This window comes from Chinchilla lanigera, unplaced genomic scaffold (genome assembly GCF_000276665.1).
Source record: "Chinchilla lanigera isolate Chin_1 unplaced genomic scaffold, ChiLan1.0 scaffold00088, whole genome shotgun sequence".
Lineage (NCBI taxonomy): Eukaryota > Metazoa > Chordata > Mammalia > Rodentia > Chinchillidae > Chinchilla > Chinchilla lanigera.
The window spans coordinates 2525184-2538313 of record NW_004955489.1 but is presented as its reverse complement, the minus strand read 5'-3'; the positions used below and the strand labels follow the sequence as shown (position 1 = coordinate 2538313).

The window sequence follows — 13130 nt, the reverse complement described above, 5'->3', positions numbered from 1 at the left end:
AGTAATTGAAATGTGAACCTAATAGCTTGCAAAATAACCAATATGTGCTCAGACATTTTCAGCCAGCTTTAGAAAGTAACTAGGCTAGAAATAAATGGAATTTATAGTTCTCTAGGTAAAATAACTGGCCCTTGAAATAAAAATAAGAGAAAAAAATCTTCCTATCCTCTATGAATTGGGAGCATGTTGGTGAGATAATAGAGATGCTACAAGCAGAAGAATCACTGAAAGAACCCATGTCCCATATTGGCTAAGCAACAGAAGGGTGACTATCCAAAACCTTTCCCATAGTGCTTCCCAGAGGAGATGTTAGCACCCAACAATTCCAGTCCTTCCCCTAAAGTTGTGACCTCAAATCTCAGAGGGTGCCATGTGCAACCATGTTAATTAATCTCTCCATAAGGATGAAACTATGTCAAGTGGGTCTTCCCACTCTATCCCTAGCTCTTAGCTCACTGACTGAAACAGCACAGATGCTCATAAATATTTGCTGAATTCAAACCTCCGAATTGGAGTGTGATCTTCTGTCCTTGACTGACATGAATAGAGGTCTCACTATTGTCCCTACTTATGGGGTCTCAACCCCTTACAGGTCCTGTTGCAAACTCCTTTCTCCTATTTTTTTTCAGATTTTTGAATAAACATTTATTAAATTAAAAAATACTTTTCTTACATTATTCTCCAACAAAGAAGGAAGGAAGGACCTACAGGTATGCGGAAAGGAAGCTCCTGAGATACTGTCACCAAGATGAAATGGGATTAGTTTTGTAGTTCTTATAATCTTCTTCACAAAAGAACACAATCTCCGTTTCAGTGGCAATTCCTGCAGCTTTCAGAGTACTGTCTTCTTTCAGCAGGAGTCTGTCGTCATCTTCCAAACTCAATACGAGTTCATTTGTCTTTGATTTATGTGCTTGATGAATAATCTTTAGTTTATCATACTTATAATTTCTGAATGGTAGTGGCAGGCTGGTCCTCAGAGGGACATCTTGCTTTAGAAATACTATAAATTCCTTTACAGTTTGGTCCAAATTAACTCCATGATACACTACAGGTTTGAAATTGCGGTGTTCAAATGAACGAATGAGGTGAACTGTAATGGTCACTTCTTCAGCAGCCATGGGAAGAATTTCCTTTTAATCCAGCAATTTCATTCATAGGCAGGCATCTTGTGGAATCTCTTAACATACATGCACAGGAGAAAGTTTGTGGAGGTTTTAGTCCATACTTGGCAGATTATAAGGCAGAGTGGCACACGGCAGCAGGCTACAGCTCACCACGCAGAACACAGCAAAGCAACCTCCTTTCTCCTATTACCATCCTTGTCACCATAATGGCTTGAGAGTCACATAAATGAGTCCTTCAGCCTTAAGGAATTTGTAACTGAGCAACGTGGACAGGCAGGCCTCACTGTCTGCACTGAACCACTAGCATCTCTCTGGTGGGGAAGGAAATCTGCCCCTATTCAGTTCTTGTTCCAGTAACTTCATCTGAGGCCAAGTCGGGACCCTGAGAATGAGTACCTGGTAAGGGTGAGACAGGACCCTGCCTAGTACACTTCCCCACATTAGGAGCTAATGACAGTAATGCTAAGTCTCCTGGACAAACAGAGGATCCCTTCCAGGCAACCCCATCATGACTGCTTGGGGGCCCCTCTGTCCTATGGGAGCTGTGATGCCCAAGACCAGGCTGGCCCACTCTTACTGCCCTTTAGGGCTCCTTCTGCAGTGTGTCCCAGCTGCCAGCTTGGTCCAAGCATTAGGGCCTTCTTCCTCGGCCTGGGTTTCACCTTCTTGTATCAGGTGGCAGACCAGCTGGTTTCAGTCCTGAATCAGGTCTCTGACTCCTCTCAAAAACCAACCTCTAAGCAGGAAATCCTGCCCCTCCCCAAAGAGTGGGAAACCACAAAGGAAGAGAGAGATGAAACAGAAGGAAAGGAAGAGGAGGAGACAGAGACAAGAGGAGCAAAAGGGAAAAGGAGATCAATAAAAAGAAGTCAAATTTGTTTGAAACCTCAAGGTAAGACTTTTTTAAAATTACAGTATATATAATAGTGTCACCTTTTGTGTCAGGGCCCAATACATAGTAGGTCCTCCAAAAAAAGGCACTATTAAAATAATGAATCTATTGAAATGAACAGGGCTGAGCTGAAAAGAAATTTCAATGTCAAATGCTGGTCAAAAAACAAGAAATGCCTGATGAGCTTTCAAATGTGTAAGAAACGTGATACTATAAGACAGATGGAACCAGATGTCTGTTACTGACACTCAGAGCATTCTGATCATTTCAGGACAGAAAGTTAAGATGGAACAAAAAAGTTGCAAAGATAGTGGTTTAAAAAAAAGTCTGCCTGTTTTTTTAGAATCACACAGAGATTGCAGTTTGTAAGCATTTTTTAAAATTGGCTTTAAACCAATGACAGACACAAACATTTTGCTGTATCATGGGAATTGCTAACAGTATTCCTATCTGCACGTTGCATCCAATCATCAGCTGATTTAATATTATTAATAATGAGATGAAGAGCTTTGAGGAAGTCTTGTTTTATCTCAAGGTCTTGTCCCATGGGCCAAGAGAGGCCAAAATTTGTCAATCAAAATTCTTTCCGTGCTATTCACCAATCCCTTAATCCCAGTCGAGACTGACTGCTCAAAAGGTTCTGTTCAGAGAGAATCCCAAGGCAATTCTTTGAGGTCAGGAAGCTAGAGAGACTCTGACAGGAAGAGGAAATGCCATTCCCCACCCTCCCACTTACCCAAACTCTCACTTGCCATCCATGGACTTATCATCCATCAGGGTTGCAGCTTTCTGACCCAATCATTTGGAGGGATTAAAATAGCTAGACTCATGCTTCAGAAAACCCTACAGATGATGATGATGATGTGTTTCAAAACAGTGGGCTTTTAAGAGTCCTATTCCCCCAGCTTGTCCAACAGACCTTAGCCATCTCAGAGGCACACACTTTGAAGTGGCTATTTGTTTTTGTTTGTTCATTTGTTTTTAGTGCCAGTATTTCTCTGGGGGTGGGAGGGTTGGTGTGAGTTAATAGGACTTGGGAGCTGAAAGAAGGGTGGAAGAAGTACACAGAGTTAGAATAATCTCACTTCTGCATGCTTGCCAAGTTGTTAAAGGAATCACCTTCCCTTATTTAGCATGATATGAAAACAAATTCCAAAAATCCTAGCTCTTTCTTAATATTCATTTTGGTAAAGCTAACTGCTCCCTGCATCCAGTTTCTAAGCTGGAACAATTCTTAAAGGTAATCTAATTTAATTTCTCTTATTGCCAGGGAAGGGATTGAAACCAAGACAAGGGAAGGGTCTTGCCAAAGTAACATATATGTCGGTGTTGGAAGAGAGACTGGAGCTCAGCTCTCTTGACCCTAGGTCTTTTCAAGAAAACAGCCAAACTTTACAGGAAAGAGTCCCAGATACCCAAGAGCTCATAAATACCGTAGCTGATGATGAGATGGAATATTCAGTTAAAAGATGCTCAAGTAATCCTTGCCTGGCATAAATAGAAAGAAAAGATTTTCCTCACGGTGGAGTTTTCCAGGGTCTGTTTTATACCTGTTAGAATAAAGAATAGAATTTAAGAAAGGTTTATCCTCAGAGAACTAGAATCAATAAATCAACCTTTCTTTCTGTCTTTCTTTCTTTCTTTCTTTCTTTCTTTCCTTTTCTCCTTTCAGTATGGGGGGCTGAACCCAAGGGCTTTTGCACTAAACTACATGCTCAACCTTTTTCTTTTCTCTCTTTTCTTTTCTTTTTTCTTTAAGACAGGGTCTCACTAGGTTGCCCAACAGGCTGGGCTTGAACTTGTGAACCTCCTGTCTCAGCCCTCCAGGGTACTGCCATTATAGGCAGCCACCACACCCAGCCAACAACTGCAATATTTACTGATCCAGCATTTTACATATCTCTTTCCATAATCTTCATTATTATCCTCATTTTACAAATAATACTTTTTTAAGTTGGCTGAAATTCATGGAAGAATCAGACATTAATATTTCTGGGTCTCGTGTTGGTAGGCCCAGGCTCACGCTCTGGGCCAACATGGATATTTATAGCTGAGTGACTCTTACTATAGACTCCATTCCTCCACATATGGACCCTTGCTTTAGCTGTTTGAGTCTCACTGAGGCTCCTCTGACATGTCGCATTGTGCTAGACTCCTTGCCCAGACCGAAAGCACGCAGTTCTCCCTGCTGGGAGCGCCTCGTTGCCAGTTCCATCTCCAAACCTCACATTAGCCTTCAAAACTCAGCTCCAGGACCCCGCCCCCAGAAGCTCCTCTTACTGCCCAGCCTGCCTTGGAGGTCCCACTCTGCTTCTGCCACCCTCCTTGTGCACACTCTGAGCTCTGGCTTACCGGCTCACTTCTCTTCTGTTTCATTACACTCTCTGTAAAGGCAAACACAACACATTACTCAGCACTTTACATTCCCAGCACCTAGCATGGTTTCAGGTCTCTATTAGTGCTCAGTAAATGTTTTATTACCATGAATGAATGAAAAGTAAAATATTTCCCCCTTCTTTTTTTTTCCATTAAAATCATTTAGTAATGTCTCATTTCCATGCTCTTGACTCTTGGGCAACTTCTGGGGAAATGGAAGATGTCACTATGACAAATTTTCCCTCCACTCTGGCCTGATAGGCCACCCAAAGAAGGCTCCCCAGGGTTAAACGGGCACTCAGTAATTTCTGCTTCCCTACAAAATGCACTGATCACAGTGGAAGAATCTGCACACTATACTCTGCAAGGATGAAAGAAGAGGAACTCATGAAGTGAGGCACCAGCAGCAGAGAAATATCAACAGTTTCTGCAGAGAGACAACTAATGGACAAGTGCAAAGTGACTCAGCAAACCTGAGGCTGCTCAAGCCTAACTGGTCTTGATGGGAAGTTGACAAGAAGCCAGGAGCCCAGGAGATCTCAGCATTGGAGCATCCAGAACCCCAGAAAACAGAGGAAGAGAGGGGAGTAAAAACAGGAGGAGATACCTGCACTCCACAACTACTCTACCTGGAGAAGGAACATGTATTTTCTGGAGAAAACAAAGATCAGACACAGAGTTGGAAAGAGTGGGATTAGAGAAAGCCTCTGTACTGAAAGATGAGATTTCCCAGCCCCTTTTCCTGGCCCAGATCCCAGAACAAGAAGAGTCTGGCTTATGCCCCTCTCTATCCAACCTACTCTAATCCACCATAGGAATCATCCCCATAGAAAAACCCAACCAAGGAGTAAAATACAACAGACACTAATGTATGAATGTCTCCAAGTGAAACTGGATCGGACTACACTAGTCCAACAATTGACAAGCCCTGTCCTCACATGCAAAGCTTCAGCAGCCAAGGATGTGGAGGATCACCAGGCATGGGGTTGGAGACCACAGAAAGGCAATCCAGAAAAGAGAAGACGCCCTTGACAGTCACAGCAATCACTATCCCCCCAGACACAATGGAAGACAGTACATCCCTGAATTGGGATGAAGAAGCCTTTTTTAAAAAGTACAAATAATAAGAGAAAGCTCTTTAAAATAAAAATACATCTGGAAATTTTAAAATTATAATGAAGCACTGGAAAAGAAAATGATGGAAATCCCCCAGAAAGTAGGACGAAAATGAAAAAAGATTTAAAATGATAATAAAAAATAAGAAATTTAAAAGATCAGCCCAGAAGCTCTGATATTTTAGTAAGAATTCCAAAAAGAGAGCACAGAGAAAATGGAAGGGAATCTATTAACCAAAAACATTATTTCTCCAAACTTACAAAACAGAAGATCCTTATAATGGACCCAGTGGGTACCCAACACATGAACAACAACAGCAAGAAGCTCTCATCAAAGCACATTATTGAAAAAGGTTAGAACCCCAGGAATAAAAGATCTGAAAAGTTCTAGACAAAAGAAAACAATTCACAAACCAAAGATCAGGAATCCAAAACAACAACCAGACTCCTCAGGGTCAACACTGGAAGCTGGAAGCTGAGAGGCACACAGCAGCATCTTCCAATTTTGAAAGAAAATAATCTCCAATCTAGAAATCCGTCCCCAACAGAAACAATCCAGGGAAAGGTAAATCAAGGACACGCAAACGGGCCTGACCAGAGCTGTCACACCAGCTTCTGTGCCGCTCAGTCTAATGGGTCAATGCCCCCATAGAGATGTTAAAAATGTGAACTATTTTTCCTGTCTGCATCAAAAGAACTCCCTACCATTCATGAGGAAGTAAACTAAGGGGGAGAAAAATAGTAATTCCCAGATAATAGCAAAGGGATGTTCTCACATCAAGAAGCCGTAAACCTCCGAGTCCAGGTTGGGAGAACAGGAAGAGAGCTCTAAGAGGCACAGCTCCAGAAGGAAGAGAAAGGGAGGGAGAGAGGGAGAAGGAAGAGGACGAAAGAAAGGGCAAGCAAGCAAACTGATAGGTTATCTGGTTAATTTGACCTATTTATCTGAGTTTCTAGCTTTTGTCAGAGTTTGGAGAACACGAACAGCGAAGAAAGCAAACACAAATGAGAACATTATTAACTCCCCTGGGAAATAAAGACTAGAAGAAAAGACGCAATCATAATACACAGCACAACTCAGCGGTAAGCAGTGAGTCACAACCATATGAACACTGATTCATGACTTTATTAGAATTGCAATATTATAGTATTATGACCCTAGAAGAAGAGGAACAAGACTCTGTGTTGTAAAAAATAAAAATAAAAAAATTTTAAAAATAAAAACCCCAATATTCCTTAGTAGCAAATCAGCAAATAACTTCTAAACCTGTACAATCAAGAAATAGCAAAATATATATATATATAGTCTAAAAAACTATGGAGTTGACTCGGGGGAATCAAGATTTAATAGTGATTGCCTCTGAGAGCAACCAGAGTGAGGGGAAGTAAAAATTGCTGTTATTCATTATAACACAACAGTTTCCCAGACGAAGTGTTGATGCATAGAGCCGTTAGGCAAGTCCTGAACAAGCTATGAAGTGTTTACCTAATTACCTAACGCTGAAGTTCTCCAGTCTGTCCACAGGTTACTTCAGAATCACCTGCAGAGAGGCAAAGAATACCATAGCTGGACAGTGGTTAAAATGGCAGAAAGAACCCAGACTTTATACAGGACTGTTCAACGGGGCAAGAGAGGCCTCAGCACACAATGCCTGCTGGACAAATGGGGAGTTATAGCTGACTCGAAAGGTGGAGAATGGCGAATGGAAAATTACCAAGAGGAAAGAAACATGAAGGGCAAAGGAAGAGGGAGGACCCGACCAGCAGGACTCTTCCTGGAGACAAGGGAGAGCGAGGAGGGATCAGACAGCGCTTGGGGCGGGCGGGGCGGGGAGAGGCGGGGCGGAGAACGCGATCCCACAGGGGAGGAACAGATGGGGGCGGCTTCTTGCTCATTGACTTAGCAGGGCTCTTGCTTAAATTGGGTTTTGCGAGGAAGAGCACAGATGGGGCTCACAGAAACTCCCGGAGCCTGACTACCATGGGGACAAGCAGAGGATCTTGGTAAAAATACAGAGTCCTGGCTCCCGACCTTGATGAATTACTACCCAGGCCTTGGTGGGCCTGAGAACCTATCTTTGTTCCCCAAGAGGAATCGGTGAGGTTTAGAAACCACCTAACCAGAGCAGACACTGTGAATGTGTAGGGAGGGGTGAGGGAGCCACTCATGGATCCGCATTTTATGTGTGTAGCTGTCCCTGGGTATCTGTCCGTGTGTTCCGGATCTGTCTTTCCCTCTCCCTCTCTTCCATCCTCTTTATCTTAATCCATAAATACCGCTGGGCTTCTGAAGACTGCCCGAAAGGAAGCGCCGGGCTGATTCTAAACCCCTGCCCTTATACCTTTCTCTCCCAACCCTGGGGCTCCCTCTCCTGGCAGAAGCCTGTTAAAACGCTCAGCATCCTAAACCCAGAAATTCTGCCTCAGTTCTCTCAGCCGCAGGCCATTTTTCAAGGCTATTGCCAAGCCCTCGAGTTCCCATGAGGACAGAAAAAGGAAGATGAAACCTTGGAAAGACTTTCTTGCTTTAAATTTGTGAGTGTATAAAGATTAGGAGGGAGTGGCTGAGGCAGAAATTCAAATACGAACACATGGGTTGCCAGGACATAAGGAATTTAACTCTCCACCTTCTTTTCTTCACCTTCGCCCAAGATTTATGGGTCGGCAGGGAAGCCACATTCATCTGCTTTCCAAAAATGGAAGGAGGGAAACAAAACAGGCCAAAAAGCTCACTGAATTTGGAAGCAGAAGGCAAGGATTCATTATCCGCTATTTTCCTCGATTCTCGGAAAGGGTCTCCTTCCCAGAGCCATGGGCCAGGTCATCTGGAATAGGGCTATATAAATCATGTCCCTCTGTGATTCTGTCTTCACACTCCATTGAATCTTTCTTACAAGCTGAGAAAATGCTCAGCTTCATGGCATCTGGCACGGAGCAAATGCTCAGAAGCATCTGAATGAAAGCATAACTCCTTACTCCCCCGAATCGAAACCCCCTTCAGATGTGCATGCTTCTGGAGCTCCTCAAGGGATGTCCCACACCATCCTCACACTGGACACCGTGCAGTGTTTCCCGTACAGCTCCTGCAATGCTCTCTGTGCTCCTCACATACTCTTCAACTCATGGCATTCCGGTCTCAGCACTCACAGCTCCCCGGTATCCATCACCAGTGACCCCCGCACCCCACACCCGATGCACCACCCCTGCCCACCCTCCTCAGGCTTTGCCATCTCAGTCTCCCCGAGGTTGCCCTCCTTGGGTGCCGTATTGTCTGGGATCCTCCTGCTCCCTGTGCTGTCCATTCTCCCTCACTGGCTCCCCTCTCCTAGTAAAGGTTAGTGTAACATTCCCTTTCTTAGTCTTCACTGTGTCCCTGATGGTTTCATGTATTCCTAAGGCTTCAGCTTTAACTTATGTAACGTCATTCTTCCAGCTCTGGATCTCTAGCCTAGGCCTTTCTCCTGAGCTCCAAATACTTACCAGATACTTACAACTAGATGTGTCCAAACCACCTCATCCATTCATACTCCAAAAATGCTTACTGAGAGCTGCTGTGCGCCAAGTACATGCTAACACTGGCGATGCACTAGCAGGCAAGGTGGGCCAGCCTCTGGGAATGTTTTGACCACATTTCATGTGGTTTCTTTGTGTGCCACTTCTCGGTTTGTCAAACAAAACACAGGACATCCAGTTAAATCTGAACTCCAGATAAACAATGATAAATGTGTCAGTGTATTAGTGAGGATCTCTCAATAGTTGAGATAGATAGATAGATGATAGATAGATAGGTAGATAGATAGATAGATATTCTTTACAAGTATTCATTGTTTCTCTGAAACTCGAATTTAACTGGATAGCCTACATTTCTGCTTGTTAAATCTGGTAACCCTATTTCCTACCAGAAGAAAGTGAAGTACCCCTAGGCACCCTAAGAAATTTCACTGGCTGCAACTGTTCTGCCACCTTGATGGGCTTGCTGCAAGTTGGGCCAACAGAACAGAACATTCAAGGGGCTGAGATGAGTGTGGAGTGCTGGGGGCAGCCCTCAGTGGGCTCGTGCCTGGCTCCCTGTGCTAGCTACCTGTTTCTGCAAATCTTCCAAGGAGTTGTTTCCTTGGTGGTGTGTCCCCTTTCCCATCGTGTGTCCTGTGAGCCCTTGGGAGCCCAGCCAAAAGAAAATCCTGGAAAACTCCAACTGCAGCCAGCTTACCATCACCATGGCCCTGCCACAGTGGGGGTATGACCACACCAAGGGCCTCACCAGTCTGGGGGACAGGGATCAAGTCCATCTTGTTCACACAAGAGGGTCCCTTCTTTCCCTGGAGGTACAGCTCTCACAGGCAAATTGATTCCAGGTATGTGTCCTACCAGGGCTTCCTGCTGCACAAGCTGGGCATGTGGATGGACCAGTGGATCCCACCTTGCTTCACGTTCTCAGGTCTAAGATGCCGTTAGGTGGAAAGTATGAGGGAATCTGCCCAAGGAGTAGGGTCATGCAGAAGCACTGACAAACAGGATTTCTTCCCTCATGAGATATACAAGGGAGGGAAGCTGAGTGGCAGAGCCCTTGTCTGGTGTGCAGGAGGCACCAAGATCAATCCCCTAGCACTGAACAAGGAAAAGGGGGAGAAGAGTCTGCTACTAGATAAAGTGATATAAAATGGTAATTTTCTCCTGTCACAGGGAACAGATTTTGGCAGCTGTGGTAAATTGATGAGTTCCTAAAATCAAACCAGAGGAAAGCTGGGATGGGAAGTGAGAAAGGGAGAATTTCATACTCCGATACTAAGCTAGGTTCTCTCCAGTAGCAGTACCTTGGTGCCCTTCTCTCTCAGGAAGGTAGAACCTCTGAACACCCACCTTTTACTCTGAAGTTACCCACTATGCCCCCAGCAGGACTAGTTTCCACAAAATAAAGGGGCATTTTCTTAACAAAGCTACTAAAAATTCATGAAAAGTGCAACAGCCGCTGCCTTGGAAATGACAGGCATTCCTTTCTGCCGAATGCATGGGAATCCCCTGGCCACTCCTCACACATTTTGCCGTCTCTTCTCCATCCTCCAGACCTGACCCATGCCTCACAGTCCCCTCTCTCATCAACTACTGCACTCTTCTCTCCTCCTGCTTGTTTGTGGGCCCATGTATTCAGTCGGGAATGATCAAGTGATCACACAGGAGTGTCCTGGCTGGCCTCTGCCTTGCATCCTCAGTTGGAGGAGCCCGCTTAGTGCCAGTACTTGCAAATCACAGGGCTATGTTGAAGATGCCCTCTGGAAACCTGTTCTAGACTGCTGGTGGTCAGTAGATGACACAAGGGGATGGCCAGAAGTGGAGCCAGCGGTCTGCTTCTTCACTATGGCAGGAAAAGAAACTTGGCTAGATGTGGGAAAATGTAGCACAAAACAGATGCTAGGTGAAACAGTCAAATTTCCTGATGTGTTTGTTTCATTTTGTTTTGTTTATTTTGTTTTAATCTGATGAGAATCCCAGCGAAAGGACTTTGGGGGTGGGCTTGATGTGAATCCCAGTGGTTTCCCTGGATTAAACCCGGCTCCAGAAAGATAGAGATTTTCTTACTGCTGCAGCCTCTCAGAAACTGAACCAAAACAGCAAAAGCTTGTTGAATGCCTATTTTGGAACAAGACTTGAGGGGGTAGGCGGAGGTAAAGATGAAAGAGACATAAGACATGTCCTCCGGGAACTGACAAACTAATGCAAGAACCAGCCATATAAATGCAGACACGCAGTGCATTCAGTATTTATCATACAACAGAGTCAAAATGTGGTCCCCAAGGGTCCCCTAGGTCCTCTTAGGAGTTTAAAAGGCCAGAACTATTGTCATAATCATACTAAGATATTACTTGCCTTTTCCAGAAGTTACAGGATGTATGATAATGTGACTGCTCTGACTGCCAGTGGAAGGTATGCTATGTATTCTTGAGTTTAAAAAACCCTCAGTCTTAATTTCTAATGTATCAATGCCAGTATCCATAGGAAAAAGTCATATGCACAAGTTCTTTGAAGTCATCATAATTTTTAAAGATATAAAGGGATCCTGAGAACAAAATGTTTGAGAACCACTGACTTAATTTATCACCAAAATTACAGTGTATATATTTGTTTATACAGTGTTTATAAATATATACAGTATATATATTTGTCATCAATGCATTCTACACAATTTCCATCTAATTTCATGTAAATGATTTTATTGAATGCTCTTCCTGCTTTCATTGCATGGCAGCTGCTAGGTCATTGAATTAATCTGTGTTGTTGGGTTTAAAGGTGTCCTTGGAGGTTATACCATGTTGGACTTTATTTAACTGAGCCAACAATCAGTAGTCATTTCACTTTGTGTTCTCTTGCCCTGTACTTTATCTTCCTCATTACTTCTTTAAACTTATGTTTTCTGTAGTGGCCTTTACAATTCTTTCTTTTTTGGTGGGATCAGACAACAAACCCCTATTCTGCCCATCTTTCTATCATTTCAGCAATATCATATTCAGAAGCAACTCTTTCATTGTTTTCCCGTCATTTCATTACTAATAGTATATGGTCTAGAAAATAATCCTTGCCCTGTCTTCCTCTAAGAATGAAAATGGAGCCTGGTGTATAACGTGTCCTGTTTGCATAAACTCCCTTATTACAAAGTATGCAAATTTTTCTTGAAGTGCAAACAGTATGTAATCTAATTTTCATGTGAATTTTATCTTTATTCTATTTTTGTCCTCCGTGCATCTTGAGCTATATCTAGCTCTCTACTGTTCTCAAATTGTTATTGTTTTCTGGAATTGAACTTCACAGTTGTGGGCCTTTGTTGACAAATTGTTTCATCTCCTCTGGGTCTTAAATTATTTTCTCTTACTCTGAAGTGAAAATTCACTGAATGTTTCCAGATACTGTATTTAGGGTCATAATTCAATTTATCTTAGCTTTGTGTAAATGCCAGCCCTATCCATCCCAGCCCCCATCTCAACTCCAAGTAACTGATGGTCAGTCTTATTTCCATGTGTAAAAATTCACCTCTGTACTGCCGAAAACTTGCAGAATTCAAGATATGCTTCATGATTTGGTTGGTTGGTTTTAAGTTGAAAAACTTAACAACAACACATCCTAATTTCTTTCTCTGAGGATTATTCCTTAAGGAAGTCTTGCTAAAGACACAAGGAGGTGGTTTTTCCTATACTTCCCTGATAATAAAGTGGGCTTCCACTTTATTAGTATTAGTATAGGCTTTCCTATACTTCCCTGATAATAAAGTGGGCCTAATCACTGTGGGCTTCCTCCTGGTCCTGATATAGTTTCAGTCCATCTTCAGCTGGGATGTGGTCACTGTAGGCTAGTTTGGCTTCAAGAGTGATAGGTACTTTTCCTCCGGTGCCAGGCTCCTCTTCCTCACATCCTGTCCAAATTTCTCATTCCTGGTTTAAGAGCTCACTGCCTTTTTTGTTTTGGCACCTCTGTGTTCTCTTTATTCTCTATTAAAGTAATAAGTGTACGTTCTGTGGCACTTGCCTGGAGTCTTGAGTCAGTCTTGGGTTTCCCGCCATCTGCGTTCTGCCTGGATTGCAGCTTCTCTCTGATGTTGTAATACCCTTCCATTGAGCTTGAGTGTGGGGC

The 13130-nt window shown here is 43.4% G+C and overlaps 1 pseudogene; it reads right to left on the bottom strand.

Annotated features, from left to right (window-relative positions):
- Positions 1–628: 628 nt before the first annotated feature.
- LOC102024346 lies at positions 629–1197 on the bottom strand (annotated as a pseudogene).
- Between the last annotated feature and the right edge of the window lie 11933 nt (positions 1198–13130).